The sequence below is a fragment of a genome, unplaced genomic scaffold (genome assembly GCF_019419815.1).
Source record: "Pyrus x bretschneideri cultivar Hongxiangsu unplaced genomic scaffold, Pyrus_bretschneideri_v1 Contig7, whole genome shotgun sequence".
Classification (NCBI taxonomy): Eukaryota; Viridiplantae; Streptophyta; class Magnoliopsida; order Rosales; family Rosaceae; genus Pyrus; species Pyrus x bretschneideri.
Genome location: NW_025999809.1, coordinates 4,209,071 through 4,230,510, shown reverse-complemented (window position 1 = coordinate 4,230,510; position 21,440 = coordinate 4,209,071). Strand labels below are relative to the sequence as shown.

General features: G+C 39.8%; 3 long non-coding RNA genes across 3 annotated transcripts; 1 reads left to right on the top strand and 2 right to left on the bottom strand.

Annotated features, from left to right (window-relative positions):
- Window positions 1-10,588: 10,588 nt before the first annotated feature.
- LOC103961423 lies at window positions 10,589-13,060 on the top strand. The gene is made up of 7 exons (XR_007254454.1): window positions 10,589-10,623; window positions 10,714-10,758; window positions 11,331-11,447; window positions 11,722-11,836; window positions 11,993-12,043; window positions 12,326-12,494; window positions 12,691-13,060. It is a non-coding gene; the product is annotated as an uncharacterized LOC103961423 (long non-coding RNA).
- On the bottom strand, window positions 12,824-13,566 carry LOC108868242. Its single transcript, XR_007254456.1, has 3 exons — window positions 13,445-13,566; window positions 13,112-13,239; window positions 12,824-12,962 (listed from the first exon to the last, which is right to left on the bottom strand). It is a non-coding gene; the product is annotated as an uncharacterized LOC108868242 (long non-coding RNA).
- A 3,732-nt stretch (window positions 13,567-17,298) lies between these two features.
- On the bottom strand, window positions 17,299-18,473 carry LOC125472620. Its single transcript, XR_007254540.1, has 3 exons — window positions 18,266-18,473; window positions 18,078-18,185; window positions 17,299-17,385 (listed from the first exon to the last, which is right to left on the bottom strand). It is a non-coding gene; the product is annotated as an uncharacterized LOC125472620 (long non-coding RNA).
- Between the last annotated feature and the right edge of the window lie 2,967 nt (window positions 18,474-21,440).

The window sequence follows — 21,440 nt, the reverse complement described above, 5'->3', positions numbered from 1 at the left end:
CATCATCAAATTAATCCACTTGTCCGCAAAGCCCAACTTTTTCATCATTTGTTTAAGGAAACTCCATTCGATACGGTCATACACCTTACTTATATCCAGTTTCAATGCCATCACTCCATCCCATCCAGAAGACTTCTTATGCATATAATAAGCAATTTCCGAAGCTACCAAGCTATTATCCGAAATCAATCTCCTCGGCACAAAAGCACTCTGATTAGTAGAAATAATCTCCGGAAGCACCTTTTTGAGTCTATTGGTTAAAACTTTGGAGCAAATTTTTTAAATGACATTGCATAAACTAATCGGACGTAACTGTGTCATTCCTTTTGGATCTTTATTCTTCTGAATAAGAGTAACATGAGTATAATTGATTTTTTCAACATTGTTCCCGATGAGAGGACAGCTTAAACGCCATTGCATACATCGTTGCCAACAATATCCCAATGTTTTTGGTAAAAACTCGGAGACATTCCATTCGGTCCTAGAGCCTTAGTCGGATGCATCTGAAAAAGAGAAAATTTTATCTCTTCATCCTCAAACGGTTTCGTAAGGTCCTTATTCATACTCTCGTTAACCCTTGGTTTTACGTACTGTAGAATTTCCTCTCCATTTGTTGGACCCTCGGAGTCAAACAATTTTTCATAGTAGCTCACTACTATCTCCTCCAAACCAACTTTATCCTCACGCCATAATCCTTGGTCATCAAATAATCCAGTCAACAAGTTTGCATGCCTTATTCAGTTAGCCTTTTGGTGAAAATATTTTGTGTTTTGATCGCCGAGTCTCAACCAGTTTTCACGAGAATGTTGCCTCGAAAATGCTTCCTCCTGTGCAAGCAAAGAATGTAATTTATTATGGAATTCGTACCCTTGTGCTATTGACATTTCCGTGAAAAGTTGTCCAAATAAGCTATTTAATTTATCCTTCGTCTCTGCGATCTCTCCTGGAATTGAGTGTTCGTTGTTCTTTGCCCACTTCAATAATTCCACTCTGGTAGCTTTAATTTTCTCCATCACTTGAAACATAGGAAACCCCACAATTTCCGAATTCCAACCCAACTGTACCATTTCTCGACACCCCTTTTGGCTGTCCAACCTTCTTCAGAGCGGAATGCTTTCTTGTACTTTCCTCTTTTACGAACCACCCACTCAAACAGAATAGGGATATGATCCGAAGTCGTTGGTTTTAGATGTTCCACCCGGAATGACAGAAATAAGTCTATCCATTCCTGGTTTGCCAGAACTCGATCAAGTCGAACTTTGATGTCTCCACCCCTTGTAGTTGCCCAAGTAAATTTATTACCTAGATAACCAAGGTCATTAAACTGACATCTTGCCAACACCTCCCGAAAACCCATCATCTGTCTTTCACTTCTTAAGTCACCACCTTCCTGCTCATCCGCTCTCAGGACTTCATTAAAATCTCCAATACAACACCAAGGTAATGATGAATTGGCATTAAGAGACTCATGTAATTGCCATGATTTATGCCGATCCGCTTCCGCTGGAAAACCATAGAAGAATGTGATTCTCCAGTGCAAATTATCACCTATGTTCTCTACTTCGAAATCAACATGATTCTGTGAATAAGTTCGCAAAGAAAGTTGTGCTTCCTCTTTCCACATCACACTGAGGCCTCTTGAACGACCTCTACTTGGCACACTAAAAATGTAATCGAAACTTAATTGTGATTTTAATTTATTCATATGCTCTATAGAGCTTTTTGTTTCACATAGAAAAATCACAATGGGATTTTTATGGAGTACGAGCCTCTTTAAAGCACGAATTGCACCCCCCGGCAATTCCAACTTATACAACTTAACTTATGGTTCTCAGCGGGGCTCAGCCTCGTCAACCTCCGTCGTTACAGAATTCATCAAACCAAATGAGACAACCCTCCGTTTATTGCCACTGTCCCGAACACGTCCCTCCAAATTCTTCTCGCATGCATTTCTCTTCCCGAACTCAGGAAGTTTTCGTTGCGTTCGATAATATTTCTTTCGACTCTTCCATTTATTTCCAACACTTTGTTTGACTGTTCCTCGTTGTTCAGCCTGGTTCCCATAAATAAAGGGGGCTAAATTAAATGGGTCAGACCCTACAGAGAGTTCCTGACCTTCCTCTGCTCGCTGCCCCATGTTCATCAAATTGGACCCTTCAACAACCTCCTCCCTGCTGTTAATTCCAAAATTAAACTCCCCACCCATTGGCCCAAATTGATAGATTCCCATAGGCTGTCCCACATGAAGCCTAAAACTAGATGGCCCGTTGAGCATTTTCTCTCTAGTACACCCCCCATTTATTTCATGGGCAAGGCCTCCCTCAAATTGGGCTCCAACATAAATGTCATTGAGATTCTTCCCCCTTACTTGCGTCACGAGATTGTCAACTTCCACATTTATGCGTGGTTGAAAACTTAAATCTAAACGTTCAACCCCAAAATTTGTTTCAACCACCATCTCATTTAAATCAGGCAATGAATACCGTGGTTTGTGCTGAGACCCGATCATCTGCACCCCATGTCCCCATGTTCCTGTTCCCTGCTCGATTCAACCTCAGTCTTCTTCTCCTTTCTCCTGTCATCCCCTTTCCAGCTACTATCGTCATCAGAGACCATTTCTGGTGCTTCGTCCTCTTCATCCCCTGTAACTTTCATCACCTACCCAGGTTCTGGGCCCAGCCCAAACCTCTTCCCTAGTGGTCTCCTATACTCCGGCAAAAGGATGTCCTCCTGGAACCAGCGTCTATATGGCTTTTGTTTGTTGTCATAACCACTCCCTTGATATCGGTCACATTGGTCTTCAACGTGGTTCATCATTCCGTACAAGCAACACGTCAATGGAAGCTTTTCATACCGAATATCAATGTCTACTATTTTCCCCTCAAGCTTGATTGAAATGCTGCGCCGAAGAGGTTTACTAACATCCAACCGAACCCGAACTCTCAAGATACTACCAAACTGATCCGTCTTTCTACTTTGATATGCAACCACGTATTCTCCCACCAGATTTTCGATGAACTTTCCCATCTCCCGTGTCATATAACACATCGATAAACCTTTCAACTGGATCCAAAATTCTTCGAACAGCAACGGGATCCTCAGAGGCTGCAATATGTCATCCATCTCCTCCAGCACCAATAATAATTGTTTATTATAAAGCCAAGGTCCTCCCCTGATGATTGCATTTCTTTCATGCTTCTTATCGAACCCAAACACAAATCTATCTTCCTCGAGATCGGTTATAGTCACATTTGCTCTCAGCCTCCACAGACTGCGCAACCATACCGCTTCATATGTGATTCTGAATCGACTCCCTCCTAACCATATTGTCCCATATGTGATTCTGAATTGAGCGGAACCCACTTCAATTTGAAATTTTAATTTTAGATGAATAAAATATGCTTGGATTATGTCAAAGGGTTATGCAACTGCAGGATTCGTTGAGTGCTCTTTGCACGCACCTTTAGTTAGGTTTTTTTTGTTTTTTTTTTTCTCTTTCCTTTGTTCTTATCATTAAATAAAGTTATAGAATGGTTTTTGGTTAAAACCCAAAGTCTTGAAGCCATTTTCATTAATTTTCTTTTTTAACTCACTTCGGATCGCAATTAAACTCTTACATAACATGTTTCCTCTTTACCCTCACCGGTTAGGCTAGACTAAAGACGTGCAAATATACGTGCATTTTACTTCAATGATAAAAAGTAATAATGCATATGCACCCTAATGTGAACATGTACGATGAATGTGGGCAAAAACGTGGGTCTCATGTTATATGTCCTAGATTACTGACCACATTTTTATGCACCATTTGTTAGGTGGACGATACCTTTCTCACCCTACGTTAATACATACAAATAATTGTACGTAAAGAAACGAAAAACAGAGGAGCTGACAATGACAATGCTCACAATAGTCAAATGAAGATGGGAGTGCTGGAGTGGGGCAACATTTATGTCACGTCTATGTACGAGTAAGTGGAATAAAAAAGTGAAATTGAATTCGGACAACGGCATTTACTCCAGTGCTACTAAATATTGAGAAATCTGTTGTAAAATCGACGATGTGTGTATAGTGGAATAAATAAAACAAGACACAAAATTTACGAGGTTCCTCTACAGTCAGTGTGACTGGAGTATGTCCTCGGGTAGCAATGATGCTTTCATTATAATTTGAAATAATAGGAGTACAAAGATAACTCTATGTATTCTCTCCTCTCCTCTTCCTCTCTTTCTTTCTCTGCTCTCTCTTCATTGAAAGTATACGGAGTGCTCTATTTATAGAGCAACTCCAAGCACGCATCTTTGACAATATGTTCTCCACATATCAATATTCTGCCAAGGTTTTCAACACTTTGGCAATGTTTTCAATGTTGTGGCAGGTATTCAATACTGTGGGCATTCATTACCCATTAGTATTTTCAACACTCCCCCTTGGATGCCCACATATCAACATTAGTTGCCTCGTTAAAATCTTGATCTATTTTTGGATGCTCCCCCTTGATGAGTATCTCCCCCTGATTTCAAATTCTTTAGGCTGATCATTGATCCTGCTGCTTTAGTCTCTTAGCGGTGATAGTTGCCGAATGAGGTGTTTCACTTGTTGTTAACTTTCCACAGGCTTGTTCTTGAACTGGGTTGGATGGCCTTCTGCTAAACTTCCTCCAAAGGTCTGAATTTACCTATTTTATCTGGAGCTGAAGTTGATTCAAGGGTGGTGGACACTTGATCTTGAATCGGACTTGTGATTTCTTCAAAGGCCGTCTAGGCTTGATCTTGAATGAAATTAGACCATGAGGAGCTTCATGTGACAAGTGATCTTAGACTTTGTCGGGGATGAACTGACATGTGTTTGTTGTGCTTATCTCCACATGCTTCAATGTATCATTTTCACTTGCCTTACTTGCTCTCCTTGCAGAAGTGGTATTTTCCTTATGCAGGTTTGGCATCTTCTCTTGTAATATTTGTCCCCTGATACAGGAGTGGAATGCAAACCTTGCATTTGAATGGACCATCACTTCTTGGTGGCAGCGAAAGTTTAAGTGGAGGTTTCGACATATTGCTTTCTCTATCCTTGTCTTGGCAGGTAAGAACAAGGACAAAAGAAAGGACAGGGAGATTACATGATATGAGATACTCTTGCTCTGGTGTGACTTGTTTGTAGAGGTATTCTCAGAGAGGAAGAAAACTGAGTATTTCGAGATACTTTGTGAAAGATGCATTCTCGGAGATGAGGAAGAGTTAGATATTTTTCAGTTCTGCCTTGCCGTGGAGGATAGAGGTTAACATATATATGGATTTCCCAATAGCAGGTAGTAGTGATGTGCCTTTACTCTTGTCAGCAACTGTGGTGTAATTAGAACAGTAAGATTCACGCGTTTTCAACTTTATCAGAAATCTTTGATAAAGTTGCACGTGATATCCAAGAGCTGAGATTGCGTCTGAGATGTTGACAGACGTCATGCAGGGAAATCCAACTTTTGAAATTCGAAAATCGGTGTCTCTTCGATTTTTGAATAAGTGGTCCTGTTGCCCCTCCTTTTATAGAGATATCAATTTTGTTCAGAAACACTCAGAAAATTGTTGCCTGCAGAAATTTCCTTTTCTTGCACTTTTGAGATTTTATCTGACTTCCTTGATCATTTCTGAAAATGGCTTGCCCATCTAACATTTGCTTAGATTTGAGTCTCAAGATTGATACAGACGAGCAGCGTCAAGATAACATATGGCGCCCGTCCTTCTCGTCTTCTAATGGTCCTCTTACGGTTGGGGACTCTGTGATGAAGAATAACATAACTGCTACAGTGGTAGCCAGGAATCTTCTCACTCCAAAGGACAACAGAATCCTTTCAAACCGGTCTGATGAGGCGGCCGTTCAAGACTCATTGGCTCTCAGTGTTCAATGTGCGAGCTTTGTATCCAATATGGGCCAGCGCCTGCTTGCTCGAACTCACCAAGTTGAATCATTAATGGCTGAGGTTGCAAGTCTTAAACAAGAGATTAGAGGGCTCAAGCATGAGAATAGAGTGTTACACATGCTTGCAAATAATTACTCTACGAGCATGAAAAGAAAGCTCGACCAGCTACTAGAATCCGAAGGTCGGACTCAAAATGACAATTGGGGGTTCGAGTCTTTATTCCAAAGACATCCATTGTCTTAGCTGTCTGGAGTTCCACCAAGTATTGAGACTTCAAATAATCAACTTCTGGTGTTTTCCCCTTCTGGGGTACTTCCGAGTACTGAGGTTTCACATGAGCAACCTTTGTGAAGGTTCCCTTCTGTTTGTATGTTTTAACTCATGTGTATGTAATTTCTCGGAGATATATTAATATAAGCTTTATTTCATTCAGTGTATTGTGTTAAATACAATAAAGCATATATTTCACTAAGATGTGGTACTTCTGGACCAAGTATCAATGTATCTTTACCCTCGTGAAGATAAATGATCATTCTTAGTGTCTAAATCATTTGAGTATTCAACTCATAATCTTCAATCCATATGATTCTTTAATATCACAAACATCATGGATAAGATTCGTGTTGGCATATTGTTCGTTTTTGCAGTTCGAAACAATATTTATCTCAACACTTTATAACCTTTCTTGACTCTTCAGGAGTCCCAATTTAATATCATCAACTCTTGCAAGAGATTTTAGTATGTTGCAACAATACCATAATAAAAGTACTCACTAAGGCAATTTATATCATATATTGGTATTGAGTACATATTTTATGCTTTACCCTTTCGGGGCTTTCTTCAAGCAATTTGAATCCTTCAGGGATTTTCTACACTTCATGACACATTTTCCTTTAGGATTTATACAGAGCAATTCGCTTCCATGTATATTTGAGGGATTTACTCATGGAGATATGATGTGGGCGACTCATAACCCTTCGTATATAATTCTCCATTCATATGAACTCCTTTACAATCTCGTGTCATATCATGTGAGTGTATTTCATAGTATTACAAATGCTCATATGTAACCTTCTAGGTTCAACATCTTTTGGCTATTTGTATTGTATCCAAGTATATAGGTCTATTTTTCCACGTTCTTACAAAATTATAATGGAATTGCCTTTCTCCATTTTGGCCCATAATTTTGTTGATGGAAAAAGAACGGGACTCAATATCACCATAGCTCATTGATGAATTTAGTAGCTACTTGTAAAAACCAAAATTATCATTGGTTATCATCAATTTGTGATCCCATATTCTCATGTGCATGCGCATGCATAAAAACTTTTCATTTCTTTTGGGATATCCATTGCCTCTTCAAGGGCATTACACTATCTCTTCCAGGATAGTTATAATTTAGAGAATGTGGATCATAACCTCCTCTTGAGCATTATAGAGCTTGAATTTTAATCTCCATTTCGGGAGTTGAGTCATTGGAACCTATACGTCTATCATGCTTCATGCATGAGACATCAATATTCTCATGTCCGCGGATTGACCTTTCCGGGACAAGTATCCTTGCAGCAACTGTCATGCTTCTGGTATGCGACAGTTATGCTTCGGGAATGCAATAGTTTTAGTAGTGCCATATTCTTCTTCTTTTGAAGGACTAAACCTTTTGAGTTTGAGGATCTGCCACGCTTCAGGCGTGCAACAAATAAATCATTTGCTGCCATATTATTTTGTCCAATAGGGACATTAATTCTTGTAGGCACATTTGCAGCAAGCATATGTGATTTTATCACTTTCGTTACATCATTAAATGCATCTGGCATTTGATTTGCATATCGTTGCATCATTCAATTATTCTCACTTTGTTTGTATATTGATTGCTTCATGAATCAAAATACGACAAATTCTCTTCGTTCTTCTGGAACAGTTTTTTCTCATCATTCTTTTGGAATGATATTTGCTCATCGTTCTTCTGAAACAAAGTTATTTTCTCCCCCTAACGGCAGGAAAACTGTCTTATCAAAATGACAGTCCGCAAACCACGCGGTAAATATATCCCCAATCAAGGGTTTTAAATATTGAATGATAGATGATGTTTAACATCAATGCCTAATCCGCAATGATGCTTCATTTCAGTATGTTGTGGCAGTGCAATAGGCATATAGATAACACAACCAAAAACTCGTAAATATATAATGTTTGGCTGGTTCCCAAACACGAGTTGTACTAAGAAGTATTGATGGTTGTCAACAGGTCTCAACCAAATCAATAATGCATCATGTAAAATGACATGTACCCATGTAAAAACGGGCAATTTTATTTTCGTGAGCAGAGCGCGGGTAATCTATTTCATCCGCTTAATAAATGCTTCTGCTAAACCATTTTTGAGTATGGACATAAGGAACTTCTGGTCCTTATTTAATAGTCTGTAGACTAAGATTCTTATGGCTTTTATTGCAATTAAGTTGAGGCACTGCGGCACTTCAAACTTAAGGTACTTATCAAAGAACTTCATGTCCTGATCTTGAGGATCAAGGGACTTCATGCCCGATCTTTTTGTTTGATGGAACTTCAGGTCCAATCATTTTTATATGATGAGGATCAAGAAACTACAGGTTCTGATCTGATCAAGGAACTTCGGGTCCAGTATGTACTTATCGTAACAAAAAGAAGTACAATAAATTAAATTAAAACAATAGGCGGTAATTCTAGCCATAATGAATAAATTGCATTTAAGTAAATAAAGTTTGTGACAAGGACTTTAATTCAGCACCATTCACATAAATCAAAACTTAAAGCAGTAGGCGGTAAAACCGTCCATGATAAATAAATTGCTTTAAAGGAAATAAAACTTGTGAAAGGGTTTTAAACCAACACCAATTCACATAAATAACAAGAAGTATCATATCTCCTTTTATTTATTATTTTTCTTTCTTTTGTCAGCATTTATTCAAACTTTACTATTGTTACTTTTCTTATTTCTGCAACATGGTGCCATGCACCAACAGAAACCATTTATATGATTTTGACCAAATGGTGTCATGCATTATTCAAATCATCTTATATATATATATATATATATATATTTTTTTTTTTTTCTTATGTTGCAGTCAACATCCCTTTTTTCTTCTTCACATGTGCCTTGTCATTCTATCAATCCCCATTTTCTATCCTTCCTTCTCTGTCTCTGCCAGTCTCGAAACGCAGGGCCAGCTGGGTAGTTATGGAGGTTGCTCAAATTCAATTCAATCCAAAAGGCTACTAGAGACTGGCGTTGTTCTTGCATGACCCAGGGAACATGGCATCATTAAGCAAGAACCTCCCTACAGAGACATAGATAACAGTGGGGTTGATGGAGGCACAAGAGAGGGAGACCTGTGTGGATTCATTCTTGCCATCACCATCTCAAACAACCAAGTATTCATGGGTGTTCTCAAGATTCGTCGAAAACAACGTGATCTAGGTTTCCAAGTCTGATGAGATTCTTCTGGATCTCTGGAAACCAGTTGTCAAGTACGAGTTTTATCATCTCGTGACGACTTCAGGTCGTAAATTTCAATTCTCACCGGAATTCGGTGGGGCGCTTCTGGTGCAGTGGGAGAGACGAAAAATGGACATACCTTTTATTTTGTGAGATTTTAGATGACGGAGTTGAAAGGTGGATAGTGCTTTACCGGATTTATGGCGTTGTGCTTTCCACTGACATGAGAGCTTTTCGTACTGATAACGTGTTGTAAAATCGACGATGTGTGTATAGTGGAATAAATAAAATAAGACACAAAATTTACGAGGTTCCTCTACAGTCAGTGTGACTGGAGTACGTCCTCGGGTAGCAATGATGCTTTCATTATAATTTGAAATAATAGGAGTACAAAGATAACTCTATGTATTCTCTCCTCTCCTCTTCCTCTCTTTCTTTCTCTGCTCTCTCTTCATTGAAAGTATACGGAGTGCTCTATTTATAGAGCAACTCCAAGCACGCATCTTTGACAATATGTTCTCCACATATCAATATTCTGCCAAGGTTTTCAACACTTTGGCAATGTTTTCAATGTTGTGGCAGGTATTCAATACTGTGGGCATTCATTACCCATTAGTATTTTCAACAAAATCAAAAATTTGATGGGATTCATGTAAGTTATATTCTCTCAAAAGAAAAAAAAAATCAAAAAAAAAAAATTAAAAGAATTACAAAATAAAATTTCACCGAAAGATAAACAAACAAGAATTAGCATATAAAATAGATTACTAGAATATGGACATTTTAGTAATCACATTGATTTTTATTCCGATTCATATGAATAAGTAAACCACTTATATGATTTAGTTCTTCAAAAATCTGATGTGTATGACGAAATGTTTATCATATGGTTCTTTTGATGCGATCATATGACAACTTCTCAGGAAAACTAGAGTAATTTCCCTTTGAAGTTGGTCATATGGTGCGTTGGTGTTCTTGGCTTTTGCTTTCTTTCTTGAAGCGATTTCCTTAAAATGTTTATCATATGGTTCTTTTGATGCGATGGGACTCTCCGCCATAGAGCTTCTGCTGCAAGATTAATGTATGTTGCTTACATACACATTCATAGTACTGCTGATCGCTCACTATGTTTTTCATATCTGCCTTACTATGAATTATTCATTTTTTGCTCTTTTTCCTTTTCCTTTCTTTCGGATATATCAAAATTGGCCCAACATGTAAAAGTGAGACAAAGGTCGGGCTAATTTCCCCATCTACTTTATGTTCAGGAAAATTCTTAATTCACTTCTGCCTATCTATCTGATTTCTTATTTACTGTTTTCAGGGTTGTAGCTACCGCAGTTACGTATATGAGACGAGTGTACACCAAGTACGTTAACTAATTATCTTATTGTAGGAGAAATGCTCAGTCACTAGCATGGTTTATTCCTTATTTGTGGTTGTTCTCTTCTGATAGTCCTGAGACTGTTAAACTTAACCCCCAAATCCTTCCTTTCATGATTGAGTTCATATTTGTTAAGTTTCTCATTTCTTTAGCTAAGCTACGTTTTTTTGCCTCTGAACTGATTATCACAATAACTACTAACCTAGGCATATCCTCCACTAATTGATTGTCAATCATGATTTTACGTGCCCATTGTCTGTTTGTTTTCATCTGCATATAGTTCACCCTGCTTATTATCAAATTTCTAGTACTTATTCCCCCAAAAAGTTCAGTGCAATGTATGCTTACGTATGGATGTTCAATCTTTATTCTATTATGATTGCATTGCTCCGATGTGTTGTATTCTGGGTTCACAACGCAACTTTGTCTCAATTCACCATACAGTTATTGTTGACATTCCCTTCTTTGGGCTTGCCGTTTCGTAGTCTATCGTTGCAGGACTTTGAATTTTAGATGTGATTTTTCTTTTCAAGCATAACATCTCGTTATTGCTTCAGGAAGAGTATGTCTGAGTATGATCCACGTCTTGTAACCTGCCTGTACCTGGCATCAAAAGCAGAAGAAAGCACAGTGCAAGCTAAACTTCTAGTATTTTACATAAGAAAGAAAGATTTGTAAGTATTGGTTGCTGAAAACAATAGATTCCTTTGTCCAATTTTTGTTATGATTTACTTGTTGTCGTTCTATTTATTATGGGTGGTGCCATCTGCACACCTCTTTTACCTCCCACACACCCTCTTAATTTCCGGCCATCAGATAGAATTAATTGAAGAAGATCAAGGGGCAAAAATTAACAAAGGGTACGTGGTAAGTAAAAATAGGTGTGTGGATAGCACCACCCTTTATTATTGAAGCACTGACGGACAATCTGAAACATTTCTTTTACAGATACCGATGATAAGTATAGATATGAGATCAGAGACATACTTGAAATGGAAATGAAGATTTTAGAAGCTCTCAACTATTATCTGGTTGAATACCATCCGTATCGCTCATTGTCTCAGTAAGTACTTTTTCTCAGTGTTGATGAACGGATGATTGCGGAGATGAATATTTCTTTATCTGCTTAGTTCCCCCTTGATAACGCTCTAAGTACAGTAATTTTCTCTTTTGTCCCTCCATTATTACTTTAAAACAATTTCACTCCATTTCTTTCCAGGTTGCTTCAGGATGCAGGCTTAAACGATATAAGTATGACTCAGTTAACTTGGTAAGTGCCCAATCTCCCAAGTGGTTTATTTTCGAACATTGTTATACGTATCTGAATGTTTACCTAGTGGCTATTTATTTATTTACACATCATCTTCAGAAACCCGGAACTCGTAACTTTGTTATTAGGGGTTTGTGTCTCTAGGGCACTGCTTGTTGTCAAGGAGTCTTAATACAGAAATGCCTCTTTGGTGTTTCTGATAAATGAGTATTTGTATTTATACATTCTCGCGCTCTCTAGAACTTAAACGTGAGGTAACCTTGACATTTTTGATATACACAGGGGAGTTGTAAATGACACGTACAAGATGGACCTTGCACTTGTACATTGCTAGCGTGCTTACTCTTGAGGGAACTTCTGTACAAATGGCTTGAAACTGGGGAAAAAATATAGTTGCGTTCGGTCCAGCATGCGCACTGGCAATGTCACTTGTAGATTATTGTATAACGTGGTAAAAGATTATTTGTTTCTGCATTTAGCATATCATCTTACTCTTGTGGGATCTGTTTATAAATCTAGTTTCTTTGACCGAATAGAGTTCTTGCATTTAGTGTATCACCATACTCCAGAGTTGGTAATAACAAGTAAGTGTAGCGCTTTCTTTCTGTTCGTACCCTGGGAATTAATTATAACGCGTATTTTGACAGGTGAAAAACATATCAATGGAGATACTAGATTTCTAAGAAATCCACCGAACGATCCCAGATGAGAGGTTTAATTCTGCTCTCAATAAGCTTCCCTACAAATCATAGATGGCCGGAGAAGGCTAACGCTACTGAGAAACCATCGCCTTTCAATGTATGAAGAACTCTATCAATGGATCTTTCACCCTACTGGAAGTGCAATAATGTTGTATAAATCAGAAAGATTCCGTTGTAAGTAACCTATCATGTAAGATTCTTCTTGGCCTGCTGCTTCTCTGTAATTACATTCACCAAGCACAAAATCATATCGTAGAAGTCGGTGTTCTCGAGATGCAAGGGAAGTGATTTCCGCAAAAGGTTGTGTAGAAATGATTTTCCAAAAATAAAGTGAGAGGGTAGATAGCAGAGAGTGAGAAGAAAGTACCTAGTTTCCTCTTGGCTCCAGATTTTGCGAAAAACTCCTTCCACTCGTCTGTTAAGACGAAAACCGGGTCATCATCCTCTTCCTCTTCCAATCCACCATCATCGACCTCACCATACTCCGGCAATGTCCTGTTAACAAATTGATGAAAAACCAAATCTTGAATTGCCCAAGCTCAAAACGTGAAACAAAACTAAAGCAAAAGAAAATGTTCAATAAGCTTGTAACCAACATGTGGGAACCTAAATTGGAGTTTGTTAAGGTGCAAAAATGCAAAATGTATTCATCTCGCAGAATTAGAACAATTAACTGGAACCAGAGGGACGAAAATCATACTTTGACCTTGAAGCAAAGACGTTGAAGCCATTTACTGAGAGGTAGGATCGTCGTAATACGCTTCTTTGAGCTCAGAAGGTTCTGAATTCAAATGGGTTGGGAAAGGAATGGCGGCGGCAGCTGGGGGTTCTGGATTTTGCGGAAGAGGAAATTGTAGTAATGGTCCCTCAATTTTAATCAAATTAGAATAATGGTCCCTCAACTAAAAATATATTACCATTGGTCCTTCAACTCATCAAAATGTGTATTTATGGTCATTTTCGTCAATTTTGTTAGAATTTTGTCAAAATAAGTTATGTTAATAGGATTATTGCTACAATTGGGATCCCTCAACTCATCAAAACATACATCTATGGTCATTTTCGTCAACTTCGTTAGAATTTTGTCAAAATGAGTTATGTTGGAATGATCATTGCTACAATTGGGTTAGAGTTGAGGGAGTATTGCTCCAATTGGGTTAAAGTTGAGGGACCATTTCTCCAGTTGGATTAAAGTTGAGGGACCAATGGTAATGAATTTTTAGTTGAGGGACCATAGCTGCACATTTTAATGAGTTGATGGACCAATGTTAATGGATTTATAGTTAAGGGACCATTACTGGTTATGGTGGTGGTGGACCTGGTGATGGAGAGGGCAGAGGAATAAGGGGTGATGGTGATGATGATGGTGGAGGTGGTGGTGGAGATGGTGGAGTAAGCATGGCCGCCATGGCCTACTTCCATGTGGAGGATCCATGGGTTTGTTGGATGACTGATCAGCAATGGCAACTGGATGGTTCAAAATCAATTTTTCAAGATCCGAACTAGATATGGGTTGAAAGGCCAAATGGGCTAGGTCCTGCGGTTTGGTGTAACTCAATAATTCTTCGTACAAGTTTAAATGGGCTTCTATTTTTTTAATTTTTTTTTAACAAAAGATAGCATTAGTGGATTAAAGTATTAGTTGCTAAATGGGAGGACTAAGATGGGAAATTCCTGATAAAGCAGGATCAGTAAAGATCTAACCTGTGCTATGGTGCATAAACATAATTGTTTTCTGCCACTACGGTACCATAAGACACTTATGCAAATCTTCAAAGTGTGAATAAAAACATGAACCTGCAACAAGACTTGAAGTTTAATTGGCTCCGTATCCTACATTCAAGGTTGCAAATGCCTTTTCATACACAATATCGCTTGCATAGGAAAAACATGACCCCGTTTGAAATTGGACTAAGATGGGGAGATTTGGGAGGTAAGGCCATCTCCAACCGAAAGATGGCTAGATGACTCGCTTTAGCCCTCCAAGGAATTAATATTTTAATGAACAGTGCCATGTCATATTTCTTACCATCTCCAACCGAAGGACCAGAGGATCATATGCCAAACATAGCTCTATGACAAAAAACCATCTCCAACCGACGAGGCCAAAGGGTCGTAGGGCCACACATAATTTATTATTTTAATTTAAAAACTACAACAACTTAAATTTAAAGTTTATAATCATCATCAACATCATCATCCGTCATTGTAGGATTATAGTCGGAGGTAAACAACTGTCGTCGGACCATAATTTCCCTCTTTTTCTTATCAAAATAGGCCTTACTCATTATAGTGTAATCTGAAGTGCAACATCCCACATCGCTCGACGGAGGGGGAGTGATGTGCCTTATATGTACATACCTACCTCCATATAGCACCAGGCATTTTGGGAACTCACAAGTTTCGGGTTCCGTTGGAACTTCGAAGTTAAGCGAGTTCGAGCGAGAGAATTCCCAGGATGGGTGATCCACTGGGAAGTTCTTGCGTGAATTCCTAAAAACAAAATCGTGAGGGTATGGCCAGGATCCAAAGCGGATAATATCGTGCTACGGCGAAGTCGGACTGGGATGTGACAATTTGGTATCAGAGTCACTCTGCCGTGTGGTGCGAGTGCGCCGACGAGAACGTCGGGCCCCTAAGGGGGGTGAATTGTAACATCCCACATCGACCACGGAGAGGGGGTGATGTGCCTTATATGTACATACCCATCTCCATATAACGTGAGGCCTTTTGGGAACTCACTGGCTTCGGGTTCCATCGGAACTCCCAAGTTAAGCGAGTTCGGGCAAGAGCAATCCCAAGATGGGTGACCCACTGGGAAGTTCTCGTGTGAGTTCCCAGAAACAAAACTGTGAGGGCGTGGCCCAAAGTGGACAATATTGTACGGGCAAGAGCATTTCTATGATAGGTGACCCACAGGGAAGTTCTTGTGTGAGTTCTTAGAAACAAAACCTTGAAGGTGTGGCCCAAAGCGGACAATATCGTGCTACGGCGGAGCCGGTCTAGGATGTTACAGAATGGTATCAGAGCCACTCTGTCTTGTGGTGCGAGTGTGCCGACGAAGACGCCGAGTTCCCTTTAAGTGGGTGGATTGTAACATCCCACATCGCTTAACGGAGAGGGGTGATGTGCCTTATATGTACATGCCCACATCTATATAGCACCAGGCCTTTTGGGAATTCACTGGCTTCGGTTTGGTCGGAACTTCGAAGTTAAAGTGAGTTCGGGCGAGATCATTCCCAGGATGGGTGACCTACTAGGAAGTGTGCCCATAAAGACGTCGGGCCCCTAAGGGGGTGGATTGTTAGATCTTACATTGCCTAGGGGAGTGGATCATGTAAGCTTTATATGTATATTCTCATCTTTACCTAGCACGAGGCCTTTTTTGGAACTCACTGGCTTCTGGTTCCATCATAACTCCAAAGTTAAGCGAGCTCGGGCGAGAGCATTCCCAAAATGGGTGACCCACTGGGAAGATCTCGTGTGAGTTTCTAGAAACAAAACAGTGAGGGCGTGGCCCAAAGCGGACAATATCGTTCTACGGCGGAGTCGGTCTATGACACGCCCCGACCCCGAGGTACTAGAGACATCGAGATGGTCACGTGCTGGCCGACACCCGAAGGGTGACGAAACCATTTAATTAAAACAAAAACTGAGAAAAAAATAAACTAAGGTACGTAATAAAGGCTAAAAACCCAAATAAAAGTTCAACTTCTAAAAATTGAAATTAGGTAAACACACAGCACGTCCAGAGCATAATTCTAATACAGAGTACAAACAGAACTAAGAATAAAGAAGTGCTATTACAATAAGTGGCGAAGCGGAGCGAATATGACACAAATCACTGGTAGGGGAACGCCTCGTAGCTTAGGTCGTAATCCTCGTTCCAAGGTCCTGAAGGGGGCGCAAAACAAAGGTGAGTGGACCAAGTTTATATATACAGTACTAGTAAAACAGTTATGAACATACTAACCCCCAGGTTTATGAAAACACAAGTATAATGGTAAATATAGGTTTTCCGAAATCTAGCATGTCGTGCAATGTCTTAACTCATAAATCGCATAAATAATAAACACTAGCGAATGTCCGATATAACACTTCAGGCCCCATGCCGGCTCCCCGTCTCTGAGCAGACAGTCAGAGGAAAATGCACTTCAGGCCCCTTGCCGGCTCCCCGTCTCTGAGCAGACAGTCAGAGGAAAACACACTCCAGGCCCTATGCCAACACCAAACCGTCGCTCGGGACGGACCGGATCTATCCCTACGTCCCGTAGCGGAAAGGACCACTAGGTAGGTATAAAATCAGTGAACATACATATATTGAAAATCAACTTCATAGTATAAAGTCATCCATCATCTATACTATAAAGAAGTGTTCTAAACATGTTCTAAATATCATATCGTCATCCATCAGATATTCTATAAGAACATGGGTTATAGGAAAAATAGTAATAATTCAAACTAGCCTCAGTAAGCATATTATCTCAAAACGTTTCATAAAACATAATCGTAAAGTCATGCTTTTCTGTGTATGCAATTCTACCATTAAAACATGCATTTTTAGAAGGGGTCCACTCACCGTACACTGATGGTGCAAGCCGTACCAAACAGGAGTAACGAAATCTCCGCTAAGAATCGCACCTAAACACACAATTGTTACTTTCAGTCAAACTCTACTCAAATGATTGAATTTGGGAAAACGGACATCGGAAACGGGTTCAGAACGTCGAAATTAGCCTAGGATGGGTCCCGCAAGAAAACCCAAAAAATCAACGGTCAAAGTCAACGCTGACCGTTGGCCGGTTAAAGTCAAAGTCAACGTTGACCGTTGACCAGGTCAACGGTCAACGGGTCACGGTCAACGGGTCAACGGGTCACGGGTTAGGGTCACGGGTCATGGGTTTTGGGTTAGGGTTTTGGGCTTAGATTTTTAGGTGAGTTGGGTTGGGCTTGAATCCATACGGCCCAAAGGCCCACAACAGAAAGGGTGATGGGTTTTGGGCTAACAGAAAATGGGTTCGGGTTTTTGAACCTCACGGCCCAAGGCCTAATTAAAAAGGGGAAATGGGTTTGGGCTGCAACCAAGGCCCTAAGGCCTTTTGGGTTTTTAAAAGAAATAAACTAAAAAAATAAAAACTGAAAGGGTGAGGGTATTGGGCCAAAGACCAAACGGGCCTAAGGCCCGTGGGTGTGGGTAGAGAACGGCCCGAAGGCCTGGGTGCGCCGGAGAAGACCACCGGAGCTTCCATAGCTCCGGCCAACTTCAAACACTCGAACTAGCCCCCGATCTAGGTACCAAAATGAAGCACTAGAGGAGAGGAGTAAGTTTATACCTTGGGTTCACCGTGTAACGGCTTGTGGTGGCCGGAAAATCCCTCGGAAACCACACACACTCGCCGGAAAATTTGGGTGCCTTCACCCGTGCCAAAGCACTCCAAAACCTTGGAAAATCAAGAACCCATCTCAGTAACTACATTTAACCAACATCTAACAAGACTGAAAAGGAAGAAACCATGCTTACCCAACCGGAAAACAAGCTAAAATTTGCCGGAGATGCTCGACGTACTCCGGCACCGCGAGCAGGGGAGAGAGAAAGAGAGAGAGAAGCATTTCAACGGCGATGATGGTGACTCTTCCTGAGTTGTGCGACTGTGGGTATTTGTGTGTGTGTGTGTGTGTTGTCACGGGGAAGAAGAAGAGAGAAAGGGAGGAGTTTTCGAAAAGAAAGGAAAAAGATGCAGACAAACCAAAAGAAAAGAAGGAAAAGAAGAAAAAGAAAAAGAAGAAAGAAGAAGGGAAAGGATGTCACGGCAGGGGGCCAAAAAGAGAAACAAAAGTAAGGGAGTTGGGGTGCTGCCACGTGGCAGCCTAGGGTAGAGAAATAATTTAAATTTTCAGATCTTGATTGTGTAACAAAATGAGGACCAAAGTGATAATTCTATAAATTTTTTAGGGAGAATTACAGAATTATCCTTATAAGCAGGGGTGGGTGTAACAGTCTAGAATGTGACAGAATGGTATCAGAGCCACTTTTCTGTGTGGTGCAAGTGTGCCTACCAGGACGTTGGACCCCTAAGGGGGTGGGTTGTAACATCCCACATTACCCGACATAAGGAGGTGATGTGCCTTATATGTACATGCCCACCTCCATATAGCACCAAGCCTTTTGGGAACTCACTGGCTTCGGGTTCCGTCGGAACTTCGAAGTTAAGCGAGTTCGGGCGAGAGCATTCCCATGATAGGTGACCCACTAGGAAGTTATCGTGTGAGTTCCCATAAACAAAACTGTGAAGGTGTGGTCGGGGTCCAAAACGGACAATATCGTGCTACAGCGAAGCCGGACTGGGATGTGACATGAAGTGTTCCTTTGCATATTCCTATCATCCATCTCTTCTTGTATTTGTTTAGCCCGTTCTTCATGCCTACAGTTTATTTCTTCCACGGTAATGGCATTTTGCTTCGCCATTAATCACAAAGAGGCTGCCATTTCCTGTTGAAAGACATAATTATCCTTTGCCTTGCCCTTTTCCTTCAATTTTCGGGCCTTATTTCGTCCCATAGCCCTAGATGGAACCTTCACCCTAAGACGATTTTCTACCCTTGTTTCTTGAATGGTAGGCGATCCATCTTCATCACCATCTGCAGTTGATGATGCATTTCCGAACACCGGCGTAGGACCTACTCTATGTTGAGGTGGATCTTCAAATAACACCCACCATTTACAAATTTCCCAACAACCGTGATGCTGAAAGGGTTTCGAGTTGTCCTCCATATACAATTCCTCTACTTGGCATACCTAGAAAATATAATTACAAAAATTAAAGAAAATTAATTTATGAAATTAAATGTAATATAATTAAATATTTAAAATAAATTGTGAAAACACTTACTTCGTCATAGTAATTGACGCCGGTTTCAAGTCTACTTGTGGCCGTTAATAGTGCTTGATGCCATTTATTCAAACTTATGAAGATGTTTCTTCCATCTTGAAGAACAACTTTCGTGGTTTCGGGTATTTGGTGGAGTGGTGCATTCATAGAACTCATAATATTTTTTGGACGTACAAGTCCAAACACCTTCACTTGTTTGAGAACTCCCCCTCACTCTATCTTCCGAGACCCATCTATAAGCCCTGCAAAGAGCTTCATCTTCTTTTCAGGTTCAAGCCTTACCTTTCATTGAAAATGTGGCCATTCGAAAATTATTGAAAAAATTGAAGGAAAAATTATTGAAAGAGATAAGAAAATAGAATGTGAAGAATTGAAATAGAATGAAGTAAGATAGTATGGAACGGTGAAAATTATGTGAGAAATGGTGTATGAATGGCTTAGGTATTTATGGGAAAAAAATGGGAATTTTTTAAAAGTTTTCAAAAAAAATTTGGCCCAAAAAAAAAAAAAAAAATCAAATCCTACAGCTATATAACGTCAGCTAGTCGCTAGTTTCAAATAATTAGGCCGGCCCAGGCCTAGCTGGCTAGCTCATTTGGGCCAGCCAGTTGGCCTGATTCCTCTTTTTTGGCTTGTGGGGCCCACGAGCCCTTTGACCTAGCCCTCGGTTGGAGACTGCTTTTATGTTATTTCAGGCTATTTTCGGCTCTCTGACCCTCTGACCGGATTGGTTGGAGATGGCCTAAGGTTGTCAATACTATCTTAGATCCTCAACCTAAGGCCATCTCCAACCGATGACTGGCTAGAGGGCTTGTTTTAGCCCTCTAGCCCTCTAAGATATTAATATTTTAATGAACTGTACATGGCCATATTTGACTCCATCTACAACCGAGGGCCAAAGGGCCATAGGGCTCGTTTTAGCCATATCACAAAAAAACCGTCTCCAACCAAGGGCCAAAAAGTCATAGGGCCCAACATAATTTATAATTTAAATTTAAAAACTACAACAATTTAAATTCAAACCCAACATCAACTTAAATTTAAAAACTACAACGGTAACTGGTCCAAAAAAATAGAACTTAAATTTAATGAATGGTTTAGGTATTTATAGGGGAAAAAAAAATTAGATTTTTAAGAGTTTAAAAAAACAAATTGGCCCAAAAAAAACCAAAAACCAAAAACCAAAAAAAAAAAAAAACAAAAAAAAATTTGAATACAACGGCTAATAGGCTAGTCATTGGATTCAAAATTTTCTTTAAGCATTCCTGTCGGTTATAATCGATAGGAATGTATTTATATTAAATATAAATGCATTCCTGTCGGTTATATCCGACAAGATTTTTTGAATTTCTGGCCAGCCTCGAGCTGGCTGGCTGGCTGGCTTTATGCGGCCAGCACTTTGGCCCTTTCAGATTACGTGGGGCCCACAAGCCCTCTAGCCTAGCCCTCGGTTGGAGACGGTTTTCCAGCTATTTTCAGCCCTCTAGACCTTTCGGTTGGAGATGGCCTAAGTCAATAAGTACTACGATTTAGTGATATTCTTCTTCACTTCTAAGTGAGAGGTCTTAGGTTCAATTCTCGCCAAATGCGAGTATGAACCACATTATTAATAGCCTAATGTGAGGCTAAGTCCACCTCATTCCCTTAGTGTAGATAATATCACTTGTTCAAAAGAAGAAAAAAAAACCTAGAGAAATATCACGTGACTAAATTGCAGTTGCTAATATATACATATATATATACACACACATATACATATACATATATATATATATATATATATATATTGTGTGTGTGTGTGTGTGT